Source organism: Ailuropoda melanoleuca, chromosome 6 (genome assembly GCF_002007445.2).
Source record: "Ailuropoda melanoleuca isolate Jingjing chromosome 6, ASM200744v2, whole genome shotgun sequence".
In the NCBI taxonomy this organism is placed as follows: Eukaryota; Metazoa; Chordata; class Mammalia; order Carnivora; family Ursidae; genus Ailuropoda; species Ailuropoda melanoleuca.
In genome coordinates, this window is record NC_048223.1 from 16059240 (window position 1) to 16074272 (window position 15033).

Sequence of the window (15033 nt, forward strand, 5' to 3'; positions counted from 1 at the left end):
GTGGTTTCTTTTGATGAGATGGAAAACTCTCGAATGTGATCACATTTCTGCTTGTATCATGATGTTTCGAGGCAGCGGTTTTAATACCCTGGGTATTTTGAGATTTACCCTTCATCTGTGTGTTCGTTGTGGACTTAGTGATCCTGGGGAAGGGCAGGGAGGATTGCCTTTCAGAGGCCACATCACACAACATTTATTTTGGGGAAGTGAAAACTTAATATTAGCTACATTCTACTGGGGACTGATTGAGGGTCAGGTACTGCTCTAAGTACTTTATATAAAATAACTAAGTGGGTCCTCACAGCAGTCCTCTGTGGAACAGAGACAATGAGGAAATACAGAAAGGTTAACGATTTGCCCAAGATGATTCAGCCTGTAAGTGGAAAATCTAACATTTACACCCAGGCTGGTGGGCTCCAGAGCCTGAGCTCTGTATTGCTGTTTTATACTTACGGTGGGATATTTTATACTTTAGGGTGGTCTTGGTGGTTTGGGTGGCAATAACCGCAGGTTGAATTTTGCAGTTGGCTTTTGTTCCTTGATTTGAAACTCAAAACAGGGTGGATGAAGACTGTTTTTTTATGTTTTGTTTTGTTTCGTTTTTTGTTTTTGCTTTTGTTTTTTGTTTGCTTTTAGGTACCTGGTCTGAGTAAGCAGTGTTTTAAAGCTCTGCTCTGAGGTGAATGGTGGGATAGGAAGGAGCAGGGGGTGTAGCAGAGGGAGAAGTAATCATCATCTCAAAGGCACCAGGTACTCAGTGGAATTTGCAGAAGGGATTGGAAGCCATGCTGAGCAGAGCAATAGGAGACAGCTACCTGCTTTGGGTTCCTTACAGCAAACTCCTCAAGTCTTTAATACCTCTCCCACCTGTTTGCAAATAGCTGGAAGTTGTTCTTCTAGGGGCTAAAATCTTCCATTCCACAGAAGAAAGGAGGCTCCAAAGGCCCGACAGGCCACGTGTTTGGTGGGTGAGCAGATGGAATTCAGGTGGAGGCAACTTGCAGGGGGGAATGCAGGACAGATGAGCAGTTTGGGGGTCTTTACCTTCAGAGTTATCCAGGGCTTATATTGTAAACACAAAACAGCGCTCACAGGTATCTTAATGTGTAATGTCTCTTTTTCCTTCTAAATGGTCTCACTGACTCTGTTGGTGGGTTTTATTGTTTTTTATTTTTTATTTAACAGAATGAAATGGCAGCCTGAATTAGAAAAAAAATCACTCCTTGAAAATTAGAGGAAAGAAATTAGAAAGAATTCATCTCCTAATTCTCCCTTCACCTAAGTCAACTATTATTTGTGTATATGTCTTGTCCTCTGGCATTCATATTCTTACACGATTCTTACTGTGCATATAAAATTTTCTTTCCTCATTTTATTACCTAGTAGTGTGTTTTTCTATATTGCTGTAATATTCATAATTATAATTTTTAAAGTAGTAGAGTATCCCATCACATGAGTTGATTTAATAAATTTCCTGTTTTTTCACTTTGAAGTTACTTCCAAAAATACCATATTTTAAACTGCAGTTTTCATCTTTGTGCATAAGGCTTTTCCCTACTATTTGAATGAGTTCCTAGGAGACATTGTCAAATTAGAAGAATAGGTACAAAGGATAGGAAACTTTGGGGGCTTTTGGTACATATTGCCATGTTGCTTTTCTAGAGTGCTGTATTGTTTTTTAAAGATTTTATTTATTTGACAGAGAGAGAGAAACAGCCAGTGAGCAAGGGAACACAAGCAGGGGGAGTGGGAGAGGAAGAAGCAGGCTCCCAGCAGAGGAGCCTGATGTGGGGCTTGATCCCAGGACTCTGGGATCACACCCTGAGCCGAAGGCAGACGCTTAACGACTGAACCACCCAGGCGCCCCTAGAGTGCTGTATTAAGTGCTACTCAGAGTATGGTTTGCACACACTTACCAGCTCACAAACTCTGTTACCAGTGCGCAGATAAGAAACTTGTGCCCCAATGTAAATTGATTCACTGCTTCCTTCGTTTAAAAAGTCGTATTCTTTAAAAACAATAATGTCAGCTGAACGTCCAGCATATGTAATGATAGGCTGATTTATAATCTGGCACTTTGAGAGACACTTCTGTGATACACTTTACACTCTTTTAACAATATACATTCAGGATACAGTTAGAAAAACAGAGCCCATGGCAGGTAGCTAATAAAGGATTTAATTCAGGGAATTAGTAATAAAGGAGTTGGAAATGCTGAGAAACTAAATAAGGACAGTGAGGGAACGCAGGCATTAATAACAGGAACCTATTACTTTGCTTAGAGTGTCATAGTAGAGTGCTGAGGCCAGCTTGTATAGGCTTGTGAAAGCTGACTCTTAAGTATTCGGGAACTTTGCAAGCAGTTTTGGTGTGGGTATGTACATACAGACATTGGCAAACACTTCAAATCAGGGCTCACCTCCCACCCAGAGCCAACCGTTACACATGTATCAGCAGACCACTGGGCAAGAGGGGCCAAAGAAGGAGATGGTAGTACCAGAACCGAACAGCCATCTAGTACCAGCTGGATCCATGGAAGGGGGCGCCTATCTGGTGGGAAGATAGAGGAGATGCAGATGGTGCTGGAAGTGCTGCCTGGAAGGAGATGAGGATACCCCAGCGTCTGCCTGCCTGTTGCTCTCATGTTTCCCATTAGTGCCTTCCACAGATCTAAACCTGATGGAAGCCCATTGACAAGGTTTGCAGGGAAAGGGTATAGAATGCACTTGAGAGCAAAGAGGTAAATGACCAGCACGTAAACCTTTGACAACTCATGGTAACTTGAATAATCATTCTCCCTCTCAGCAAGGAATGCATATTTGTTTAGTGCTAACACCTACTTTTCAGTACAAATTCCGCAAGTGGTCTTACGCTAGGAGTTAGAAGCACACCTGTGTGACAAGTTAAAATCATCCGACAGTCTATTTAAACCATGTGGCTACTACTATCTATGTTCAGTGAAGGCTAGCAAACATGGACAGTGCACTGGGATAACATTTATTGATGCGTGCATTTTCCTGTATCTACCCCTTACAACATGTCTGGATTTACAGAGAGATTTCTATGTACACAATTACAGAATTGAGAGAAAGCCGTACAGAAGAGAATTCATGTTGTCTTTTTTATGGGGAAATCTGGTAACTGCCTAAGTGAAGGAAAAAAAGAGAGAGAGAGAGGCTAGGCTAATTTGCATAATGAAGAGATTGTTGAGGGGGCTGTGTCAGGGTGAGAGAGAGAAAAGTGGGGTGAGCTTATCTTTCAGAGGGAATTTTAAAGTTTGGCAAAAGAGACTCTCTCTAGGTCAGCACTGTCCAATGGAACCTGTAATAATAGAAACGTTCTCCATCTGTGCTTCCAGTGTGGTAGTCACCAGCCACCTGTGGCTACCGAGCACCTGAAAGGTAGTGTAGCCAAGGAACTAAAATTCTAAAATATTTAATTTTAATTAATTGAAAGGTAAATGTAAATAGCCAGCATGGTTCTACAGTCTCTGGTGTGCTAGAGAATTTGGCTGGGTTGGGGAGAAGAGGAAAGGGAGTTTGTAAAAATGTTACAGTAGGGGGCGCCTGGGTGGCACAGCGGTTAAGCATCTGCCTTCGGCTCAGGGCGTGATCCCGGCGTTATGGGATCGAGCCCCACATCAGGCTCTTCTGCTATGAGCCTGCTTCTTCCTCTCCCACTCCCCCCGCTTGTGTTCCCTCTATCTCTGTCGAATAAATAAATAAAATCTTTAAAAAAAAATAATGTTACAGTAGGCTCTTAATTTTACAACTTAAATGGTTTTTGCGGAGATGGAACTAGAGATTGACAGTTCTTTTTTATTACTTGTGATTGCTGGCCTGTGCTTTTATAATGGACTTGCAGCAGGAAAGAGCCCCGTTATCCCCTGGTTTACAGCTCAGGTTGCTACTGCAATAGTTAGAATTGCCCTTAGATGGCCTTCCCATATGGAGGGGGAACTGTTGGCTTTTTTAATTAATTGGCTGTAGCCTGTTAGCCCTGGAAGAGAACACTGGCCTCTAAAGTGATCATAAAACTGTAAACCTGATTTTTAGACTCAAAAAAAAACCTACAGTCTGACCTTCTGTGCTGTTAATAGTATTAAAGGTCAATGAGGATAAATCTATGTCTTTGAAATATTGGAAATCAATTGGTCTGAAATGCACACGAGACTGTTGCTCTTTGCAGCCCAGCAGCGTTTGGGGTGAATATCTGAGGAGTGAGAAGACAGAGAGGATACTTTTGTTTCCTCCCAGAATATGGAGATGGGATGGTGTTCTTGTTGGATGAAATGTTCAGTATTTCTTTAGTGGCCATGATTTTAACTGTCAGAAGGGAAGGAAAAGAATACTTGTAGATTGGGAATGCATTAGAAATTGAGATTTTTCCGACTAACCATTTGATTTCCCTAATTTGGAATCATACCCCTTTAAAAAAATCCTCCCTGCACCCACTCCTGGCCACATGACGGCAGTAGTATATGGTGTAGTATAGGGTAATGGTATATAGACCACATTTCATTTTCCAGTGAAGAGTGGAAATAATTTCCTCCTACCTTCTGGTGAGTACTGATGTGTTCACTAGCTTCTGGAACCAAACATCGTGGCCAAGTGGGAAAAATTAACACTACTCAGGGATTCAAAAGACAAGGGCCCTTGTGAACTAAAGACTTTCATTCAGTTTCCTGGTGCATGTGCTCTAACCCCTGGACACACTGGGTGTCCTCCGTGAAGCAGAGCTAAGCTCACAATGCCATGGTCCTTGGTAGAAATCCTAAAAATGGCATGTACTTGTCTTATTGGAAAAAGTCAAATTATTCCCACACTGTTAGGCTGTTGCTCCAATCACCTTTAATTCAATTTTTACATTTAATTTTAATATGCAGTTAGTGAGTTCTTCCACAGGAAGCGCTAAGTAATTCTGAGAACTAATTACCATTGGGTCAATTCCATATGAAAAAATGTCATATGAATCATGTGCTTTGGTAGATTGTTGGTAATAATAGTAATTGGTAGTAATAATTAGTGTGGTTACATCTAAGAGTTATCAGTGGACTCTAATGCAAGATTATTTTATTTATAATAATATATCCTTATATTTACAAAGGCCATCTACCTATATTATTTCATTTGCTTCTTACAGTAGTTTCATGAAAAGGTGTTACAGATATTGAAATTAACTCCTGCATGTATTAGGTATCATGAAAGAACATGGTTTATATCCTGAAAGACCTCAGAGTCTCTTGGAAAAACTCACTGTCTTAGAGGTTCAAATGGTCATATGACCTTGAGGAAGAGGGCTCAAAACAAGGTCGGGACTTAAATTAACTCTTCCTTTCCCTGCACATGTGGTGGGTAGATGTTTCATGGTGTCTCAGCCTATCTATAACCAATGTTGTGGGTGGACCCACTCTGTGGTTCTTATGATTGCAAGATGTCTTTCAGAAATAACCATCAGGGAACTTTGAAAAAATAAAGGTTTATTACTTACAGAACCTGGATATTAGATAGGACACCTGCCTTGGGTAGAATGAAAGAGAGGGAGTGTGGACACAGGCCTGGGGTACAGTTTTTATTGGGGTTGGCGTTGGGGCCTAAGGTTTTGCAGGCTCACTCTTTATTGATGAATTTAAAATGTAGAAACGGGAATCTGAAGTGCAGGAAGGGAAAAACAAGGGGCCCAAGTGGTCAGTTTTCAAAATCAATCAAGATTTCTGAAACAAAAGAGCATCAGAACGGGGAGGTGTCCTGGCTCTTTATGAAGTCCTGTGGCTGGCTATGTGTTTTTTGAGATAGTCCTCTTTGAAGTGGGTGCCTTTTTGAAAGCCTCAACAAGGAGCACCTGGGTGACTCAGTTAAGCATTTGCCTTCAGCTCAGGTCATGATCCCAGGGTGCTGGGATCGAGCCCCATGTCTGGCTCCCTGCTCAATGGGGAGCCTGTCTCTCCCTCTCTCTCTGTCTGCAGCTCCCCTTGTTTGTGATTTCCCTCACAAAAAAAAAAAAAGAAAAGAAAAAGAAAAGAAAAGAAAAAAGAAAAAGTTTTTTGAAAGCCTTAACAAAGGAAGCTTAAATCAGGCACCTGCTTTACTAAAAAACAAAAATAAAACAAAACAAAACAAAGCAACCGTCAGGGCTTTTATTACATCAGACCATCTCAGGGTGCATAGGCTACCTTTATGTGGGGTGGGGATAGAAATAAATCGCTGTTTCATCTCTCGTTATTTTCCATCCTCTCTCCCTGCTCCCTACCCACCCAGATGTAGGGTGTGGTTGCCATATGATCTGACATCACTGCTAACAGCATACAAGGGGAAATATGAGTCCATGGCGCTGGGCTTACCCACTCCCAAATAAATGGGATGTGAACTTTTTCAGCAATTTGCCTTTGGCTAGAGGGCTCATGGAAAGGTTCTGTGGAGCAAGTCTCTTTCATGCTTGGGACAGCAGTGAGTCATCACCCTTTTGTGTATGAGCCAGGAAGATGAAGCCCAAAATAGTAGTTTTACCTGTAACCTGTAACAGAGATACTAATTTTCCATTGCTACAAAGTGCTGGAATTTTATAAAAATGGGTCAAGTATGAACATTTGGGTGACAACAAAATAAAGTAGCCATCTATATATGTTGATACCAGCTAGGAAATCTGTCATTTTACATACATTCTTTCTAATCCTCACAACTACGCTGCAAGGGAGACTTGACTAACCAGGTAAGGACACCGAGACTGAGCAGAATTAATAAATCACTGCAGGTCGCACAGCTAGTAAATAGTAAAGTTGGAATCTGGTTGAATCAGGCTGTATTTTCATCACCTTACTAGAAGTGACCAACTTGAAGCTGGAGGCCTCTGTCTAGTCCCACACATATTTTGTTTGGCCTTCATGATGTTCAAGCAAGTTTGTACTGTTTGACAAAACCTAAAGATCAGGATATGTCTTCATAAAACTTCAGATTTCTGGTTTCTCTGAGTAACCGGAAAACCTGGCAGCAGGGAACGTTTAGTCCTTGTGTAGCAGTGAGCTGGATGTGGGCAACAGCTGCTCATATCCAGAATATGAGTTTGTCCTCATGCTTCCTGCTGACCCAGCCTGCCCACTCCCTTGCCCTACTAGCGTGGCACCCAGGGGTATTTGAGTTGAGACTACACTCTTGCACCTGCCCGGGCTGGGTCTCTGAAACATAGTTAACCTCTCAATTGTGGATACAGACAAGAGCTGAGAAATGAAAAATTAAGTCAATTAAAGCATTCCCTCTGGGTATCACAGACAACCTCCTTTTCCGAAAGATTTTTCTCTTCACACTTTGCTGACTTGCAGCATTTTGGTGGCTAACACCTAGCATGACAGATGATAAAAAACAACAGTTTTCTTCAGTTGTTCACAAAGTTTTCACTGTGGTTTCGCATCAAACTCCCATTTGGGAAAACTTTGATGCTGCTTTCTACCTCCCCCTTAGCACGTCCTTAATAAGAATAATTTCTTTCCTTTAAAAAGGTGATATTAGAAATCTTACTACAAGCACTGAATAGAAAACAAAATGAGGGGTGCCTGGGTGGCACAGCGGTTAAGCGTCTGCCTTCAGCTCAGGGCGTGATCCCGGGGTTATGGGATCGAGCCCCACATCGGGCTCCTCCTCTGTGAGCCTGCTTCTTCCTCTCCCACTCCCCCTGCTTGTGTTCCCTCTCTCGCTGGCTGTCTCTATCTCTGTCGAATAAATAAATAAAATCTTTAAAAAAAAAAAAAGAAAACAAAATGAAACAGTAGAACCAAAAAATATTTCCTCCCTGCTGCCCGAGGTCATATCCCTTTGACCAGAGACTGCAGTTGTGGTACACTTGAGTAAACGGAAAGAAGGGAACTGCATTTCATAAGATGCTAAGTGGCTTTCTGATCAATGACATCTCAAAATTGTCAATGTCATGGTGTCTGAGAGTGTCNTTTCATAAGATGCTAAGTGGCTTTCTGATCAATGACATCTCAAAATTGTCAATGTCATGGTGTCTGAGAGTGGAATTACACGAGATGGGAACTTGGGGGCTGCAAATGAGGAAAAAACAATTTGAACTGAAATCTTATGTTGACTATCGATTCTCTTATGTGCCTTGGAGATGATTTATCAGCTGGAAGAATAATGTCTGGCCTCCTGAAGAGAGGAAAGTGCCATGACATGGGCTTCATTGCCTCCTTAGGTTGGAGAAGTGGTGAGCCACACTCTGGACATTCAGATGGAGCATTGGTCACCATGACTTTTTACAAGGGACCTTGAGTCTCATGATGAGTATTTGGAAGATGAAAATGCAGTTCAAGGAAAGAACTTCAGGAGGCATTTATGATTTAGAGCCTCTGCCCCTAGCTTAAACCACCTTCAGCATCTCCAAGGGGATGTTTTCAACATGGTTCCTGGGTTCCTGTTTTAATGTTTAACTAGACTCACCGCTGATAACCGTCTCCTTAAGAAAATTGTATTTCCTTTGTAATTTCAATCCATTTACTCTTTTTTATTAATTGTAATGGTGGTTTATTAAATGATACCTTAAAATATGTTGAGAGTAGTTATATGCTGTTATCAGGTAATCTCCTAAGTCCTTCATATGTGTCATCATATATAATTACCCAAACAACCTTACAGTTTGGGCTTCATGTATATTTTATAGAGAGGCCCAGGAGAATTAAGTAATTTGCTCTCAGGGCACCTAAGTGGTAAGTGGAGGAGTCTTAACAAATTGAACCCAGACTGTCTGACTCCAGAAACTATGCTGCCACTATGCTTCACCGCCCTCCTCCGAGAATAATGACTACCATCCTCCAAGTGTCTGCCGTGGGCCATGTCCCAAGTCTCTCCGTGGGTATTCATATAATCCTCATGACAGTGTTGGAAGATGGAGGCTGTGCTTCCCATTTTACAGGCAGGGAAACTGATACATAGGAAAGCACATGTCCAAGCTCACAAGAAGAGGAAGAAGTAGTGATAGGACTTGAACCCAGGCCTTTGTGTCTCCAGTGCCCATGCCACGACTCTGTGTCTCTTTCATCCTGGCCTCTTTGGAGGTAGAGTAACCCTATATAATGCGACTAGTCATTTAAAATGAACATGTTTGGGGCACCTGGGTGGCTTAGTTTGTTGAGCGCCTGACTCTTGATTAAAGCTCAGGTCATGGTCTCAGGGTCCGGAGATCAAGCCCTGTGTCAGGCTCCTTGCTCAGTGTGGGGTCTGCTAGAGATTCTCTCTCCCTCTTTCTCTCTTCCTGCGCCCTTCCACCCACTCATGTGCAAATAAATAAATAAATAAATAAATAAATAAAATCTTTAAAAAATAAAATGAACATGTTTCCCTCTCCTCAGAGAATCCAAGAATTCATTTAAAACTGTTTGCATTTATTTTTTTAAAGCAGAAATTAAGTTTGTTTTGGTAAATACTAGAAACATCCTCCTCATCCTCCAATTTATATGGTTTCAGCCTGACTTCCTGAAGGTTCCCAATGGTGCATGACATAGGGGTCCTGAGTTCAGGCTCTTGAGCCAGACTATCTAGTTTGAAGTCCTAGCCCAGCCATTGTTATCTGTGCCAATGGGCAAATGACCCAAACCTTTCTGTGCCTCAGTTTCCTCACCTATAAAGTGGGTACCTACCTACCTACTGTTACGAGGATTAAATGATTCAGTGCTTGTAGAATGCTTATAATAGTACTTGATACAACAGAGTTATGCTCAATAAGTGTTATGATTATGGAACATTAGTCATTTTTCAAGAACTATTTTCTAAATAAAGATGTGCTCTTTGGTCCTCAAGTTTTCTGAGGACTGATGCAATTAAAAGAGCCCTGTGACTAGAGGCAGAACTCACCTACACCATTAGGCTTATTCTTTTTACATGGGGGTGGGATTATTGGTGCCTGAGGAAAGAAGTTTGATTTAAAAGGATTTTCTTTTCTTTTTTTTTTTTAATGATTTTTTATTATATTATGTTAATCACCATACAGTACATCCCCGGATTCCGATGCAAAGTTCGATGCTTCATTAGTTGCGTATAACACCCAGTGCACCATGCAATACGTGTCCTCCTTACCACCCGTCACCAGTCTATCCCATTCCCCCACTCCCCTCCCCTCTGAAGTCCCCAGTTTGTTTGTTTCTCATAGTCCATAGTCTCTCATGTTTTAAAAGGATTTTCTTTATGTGTTTGTATGTGAAGTGTACAGGCAGCATTGTAACTATGTTGAATGGAGTCAGGAGATGATGCCTGAAGGATATTGCCTGCCACTCAGGGATGAGAACATGGAGTGAATGGTTTGTAAGCAGGCTCTGTTAGCCTCTGTTTCCTTCCTTACATCTTTTTGGTTTTAAACTTCTTTGTGTTCCTCTTCTTTTCTCCTCTCCCCTTTTCTTCCTCTGGGGAGAGTGAAGCGGAGAGGGGCAAGGAGAGCTGTAGCTGTGATTAGTGTTGGAGCCAGGGGTCTCCCTTTGTCTTCTGTCCTCCACCTCAGGCTTCATCTGGATTTATCCTCCTCCTGGAGGCGACAATATGGGAAACAGAGTAAATTACGTGAAAACACAGCTTCCTTCCACCTAGTTTTCTCCTCTGTCTGCTTCAAAAGCAACCTGAGGGTAGATGAGGTAGCAAGTTTTTCTTGTTGGCTTTTTAAGCCATAGGAATTCCTGGAATGAGACTGAAGTTCTTCAGTGTCTTTATTTGAACCTTAGAACACAAATAATTCTCAACTTCCCCATTCTGAGTCACCACACCGTTTGCTTTGAAGACTTATAAATAGTGTTCTTGGGGGGGGGGGTAGCTACTTTGGAGGTACTGCAAACATTTGTTTGAAATAGAAATATTATTTTTTGCTTCTCAACTTTGATGAGGCAATCTGCATATAAAATGCAACCCAAAGCATCCATTTGGGTGTGTAGTTGGATGAGTTTTGACAAAAATATACACACTTGGGTAACTACCATCCCAATCAAGATATAGAATGTTTCCTAGTATATGTGTTAGTATTTAAAATACATAACGGAAAACAACATAAACAGTTAAGTTTCAACACATCAGAAACCACTAACTCTCAGTTTGTGTTCCCATTGATTGACATGATAGTGACAGAAATTTCAACTTATGAAATGTATTTATACTAATAAAAATATCACCTTTAACTCTTACACAGAACTGGGGTTCTGTGTAGGATTTTTAAAAGAGGAAGATATGGTTCCATAGCTAAAAAACATTTGAAAAGTCAGAGAAAGAGTACCATAAGAAGCGGGGCACCTGGGTGGCACAGCAGTTAAGCATCTGCCTTCGGCTCAGGGCGTGATCCCGGCGTTATGGGATCGAGCCCCACATCAGGCTCCTCCGCTGGGAGCCTGCTTCTTCCTCTCCCACTCCCCCTGCTTCTGTTCCCTCTCTCGCTGGCTGTCTCTATCTCTGTCGAATAAATAAATAAAATCTTTTAAAAAAATTAAAAAAAAAGAGTACCATAAGAAGAAAAATAGACCCACAGCTGGTTGAGCTCAGAATCAAACTAAATTATTTATGCTGTGACTCACCAGGCTTCAACCTGAAATCCCTGTGGCTGACAACTTAGGAAGCTGCCATAGCAGCCAGGTTTGATCGGAAGTCAGTTTGGAAACATGACTGAGGTCCAGCACAGGTTAACTGTGTGACCTTAGAAAGTCACCTAACATCTCTGAGCCTCTCCTACTGCCTTGTGTCTAAATGGTTGTTGTTGGGATTAAATGATTGGCTGGCAGGACAGTGAAGTGGCTGACCCTATCCACTCTGGAATCAGACCCCTTGGATTATCCATGTCACCTTATGCAAATGCCTCAGCTCTCCTGGGCCTGTGTTTTCAACATCTGTAACACAGAGACAACAACAAAACCCTATTCTGTGGATTTATTATAAGGATGAAATGAGATGATGCAAGGGAATTGCTTAACATAGTACCTGGGTCATAGTGAGTGCTTAATAAATATTAAATACCATAATGTTTAAAGAAGATAATGTGTGCAAAACTAATGTGGTTAGCACATCACTCAGCGCTCAGTATATGGAAGATATTATCAGGTAATGCCTACTTCAAGGTGTGTTTAATGCCAGCGACAAGGTTTTCATTTGCTGCCCAGCCCAACAAGAATTCTTGGTCCCATTTGTCTGTGTAAAATAAGAGAACTTTCAGTGGGAAAGTTGAGCAAGTCTTTAAGTTTCTGCCAAGTCTCTGACTAACCACTTTGATCGATTGGTTTCATCTCCCCTGGTCAGGAATTATCTGGGCCTCCCCATTCCCTGCATTCCCTGCATTTTGAAGAAGATGGATAGACTCAGAGCGACTTCATTCCACTTGTCCATGCTCTCTAATCTGTGGACGGGAATCAGAGAGGCCAAGCTGATAACCTTACCTTTCCATCTTTACTTCTGTGCCAACACCAGCCCCCACTATTTGGCAGTCTCAGGGAAGAAGTGACAAGAAAAATGTTCCCTTCTGGAAACTCCAGATGTTCTCGGGGTCAGTTTATAGGCTAATGAAATATTTTATCTTGATTCAAGCTCAGAAATGTTCAACTCTCTATCTTGGCTAGTCTGTTTTCAAACACTTGATATTTCAAGAGCTTCCTCTCATCTGAGAATTTAGTCTTAGATTTTCTTCTTGAATGTGAAGACTAGTTCTTGTTGTTAAAAGATTACAGCTTTGGAACTGTGTGTTGAAGCAAAAAATTCTGATACCTTTTTAACCTTCCTTTGGTGAATTCTAGCCCTTTCAAAACAGCTTCTGGGAAATGGATTTATGGTGGGGGAACCTATTTAAGCTTGCCCCAATTGAAGATTTACTTCAGCCAGTTTGTTCCAACGACTACTTTTGCATAACAATTAGCCCAAAATTTAATATCTTAAACAATCATTTTGTTAGATTATTGGATTCTGTGCATTGAGACCCCAGACAGGACACAGTGGGAATGGTTTATCCCTGTTCCACAATGTCCAGGGCCTTAGTAGGGAAGACTGGAAGGCTGGCAGTGATTTAAGTCTGGGGTTTCAAATCATGTGAAGGTGTCTTCACTCTCATGGAAGGCTAGAACTTCTGATTAGAGCATCTGCATGTGGCCTTCCATGAATAGGCCGTCTCAGGCCAAGGACAGAAACCCATCCTTTTGGGTTGGGTTAGATGTTTGCCACACAGTTAAAAAAAAATCTGTATCTGGAAATGTTGATTAAGGAGCCCCATCTTATCATTACATGATCCTATGTTACCCTAAAAGGGTATAGATAGGGGGAATGTAGGCATCTTTATAATCTTAATTCCCATTTAGGGTACTGTCTTGGAAGTTTGAAAGACTCAAGTATAGAACTTGTAAAAGGAACAACTTTTTACGCTGAGTGTTAAACTTAGGAAATGCATAGCTTCAAGAAGTACAACAGAAAGAAAGTATAAGTTGAAATCTCTCTCTTGATTTTGAACACCAGTTTAAATAATAATGTGTATATCTGCTACCACCACTAGATAAAACACAGAAGAAGAAGGAAAAAATATGAGTCACTGGTATCTACATAGTCCTCCCACATTTTCTTTCATTGATTCCTCACAATAGTCTAATATTAAATTCAGTGCTATTATTTTTACTGCTAATTTACAGATGAGAGAACTGGAAGTCAGGGTTGTTGTACCAATATTTCCAAGATTATATGGTCAGTATGTGTGGAACCTGTCATTTAAAGTCCTCTGACTTCAAATTTCAAAACCTCTGGTTGTACCACGAGCGCTCTCCTGCTGGTGCCCATTATTCCAAGTCCTGCCGCCTTTGTAGAAGCCAGTGCATCCATCCATGGCTGTGGGAGCCACCAAAGCCCAAACACGATCATCTTCATCTTCTTGCTACTCAGTCCCTCTCTTGCCCACTCCCTACCTGCTACCTTGAAATTTGCCCAACCACATTTTCCAATACAAATACGTATTTCCACAATAATTTTTTAAAAGACTTCATTCATTTATTTGAGAGAGAGAGAGAGAGAGCACAAGCAGGAGGAGGGGCAGAGGAAGAGGAGAAGCAGGCTCCCCACTGAGCAGGGAGCTCGATGAGAGGCTCGATCCCAGGACCCCGAGATCACGACCTGAGCCGAAGGCAGATGCCCAACCAACTGATCCACCCAGGTACCCATATTTCCACAATAATTTACTGGCAAAAACGAAGTTCATCCTATGGGTATATAGTCTATGATAAGTAGTAGAAATTGCTATGAAGGAAAATGAAGCAGGGATGAGGGTAGGGAATGATGGGGGGACTAGTTTAAAAATCGTGGTTAGGAGAGGGCTTATCTGAGGAAGCAGTATTGCACAGACACTTGAATAGGGAAGGGCGTGAGTCATCTGGGTGTAGGGAAAGAGTGTTCTAACAGAAACATGAGCAGAAGCCATGACACAGACATTTCTTGGCCTGTTTAAGGAACGGCAGGCAGGCAAGAAGGCTAGAGAGCAGTGGGATATGAAGACAAGAGAGAGGAAATGATGTGGGGCCTGATAAGCCATGTAGGGATCAGAATGTGTGGGGCCTGATAAGCCATGTAGGGATCCTGGATTTTTATTCCAAATGTGATGGAGGGGGGAGAATTGGAAGGCTTGGAGCAGGGAAGTGATTTGCATTTTAAGAGATAACACTGTTTGCTGTGCCAGACAGTATACAGAGACAAGAACAGATGCTGGAGACGACTCAGGAGCTACTGTATTTGTCCAAGTGAGAGATGTAATAGTTTGGATCAGGTGGTAACCATGGAAAAGATGAGAAGTGATTAGAAATGAGGTGTATTTAAAAAGTAGACTCTATAAATTTGCTGGCAGATTAGACAGAGGGTATGAGAAAAAGAGAAATCAAGAATGATTCCAAAGGTCTGAGCAACTGGGTCAGTTATGATAGACAACACTGGGGCATAAGCAGGTTGCGTCAATAAGTTGCAATGAACGTGCTTCTAATGGTGAGAGACAGTGTAATATACTGGAACTGGTGCGGTGTGACCCTCATTACAGACTGTCTATATTTTAATCCCAGCTTCA

The 15033-nt window shown here is 41.7% G+C and overlaps 1 protein-coding gene across 4 annotated transcripts in view; it reads left to right on the top strand.

Moving 5' to 3' along the window:
- CPNE4 (copine 4) overlaps window positions 1–15033 on the top strand; it is a 461864-nt gene that overhangs the window by 138241 nt on the left and 308590 nt on the right. The window lies entirely within an intron of this gene.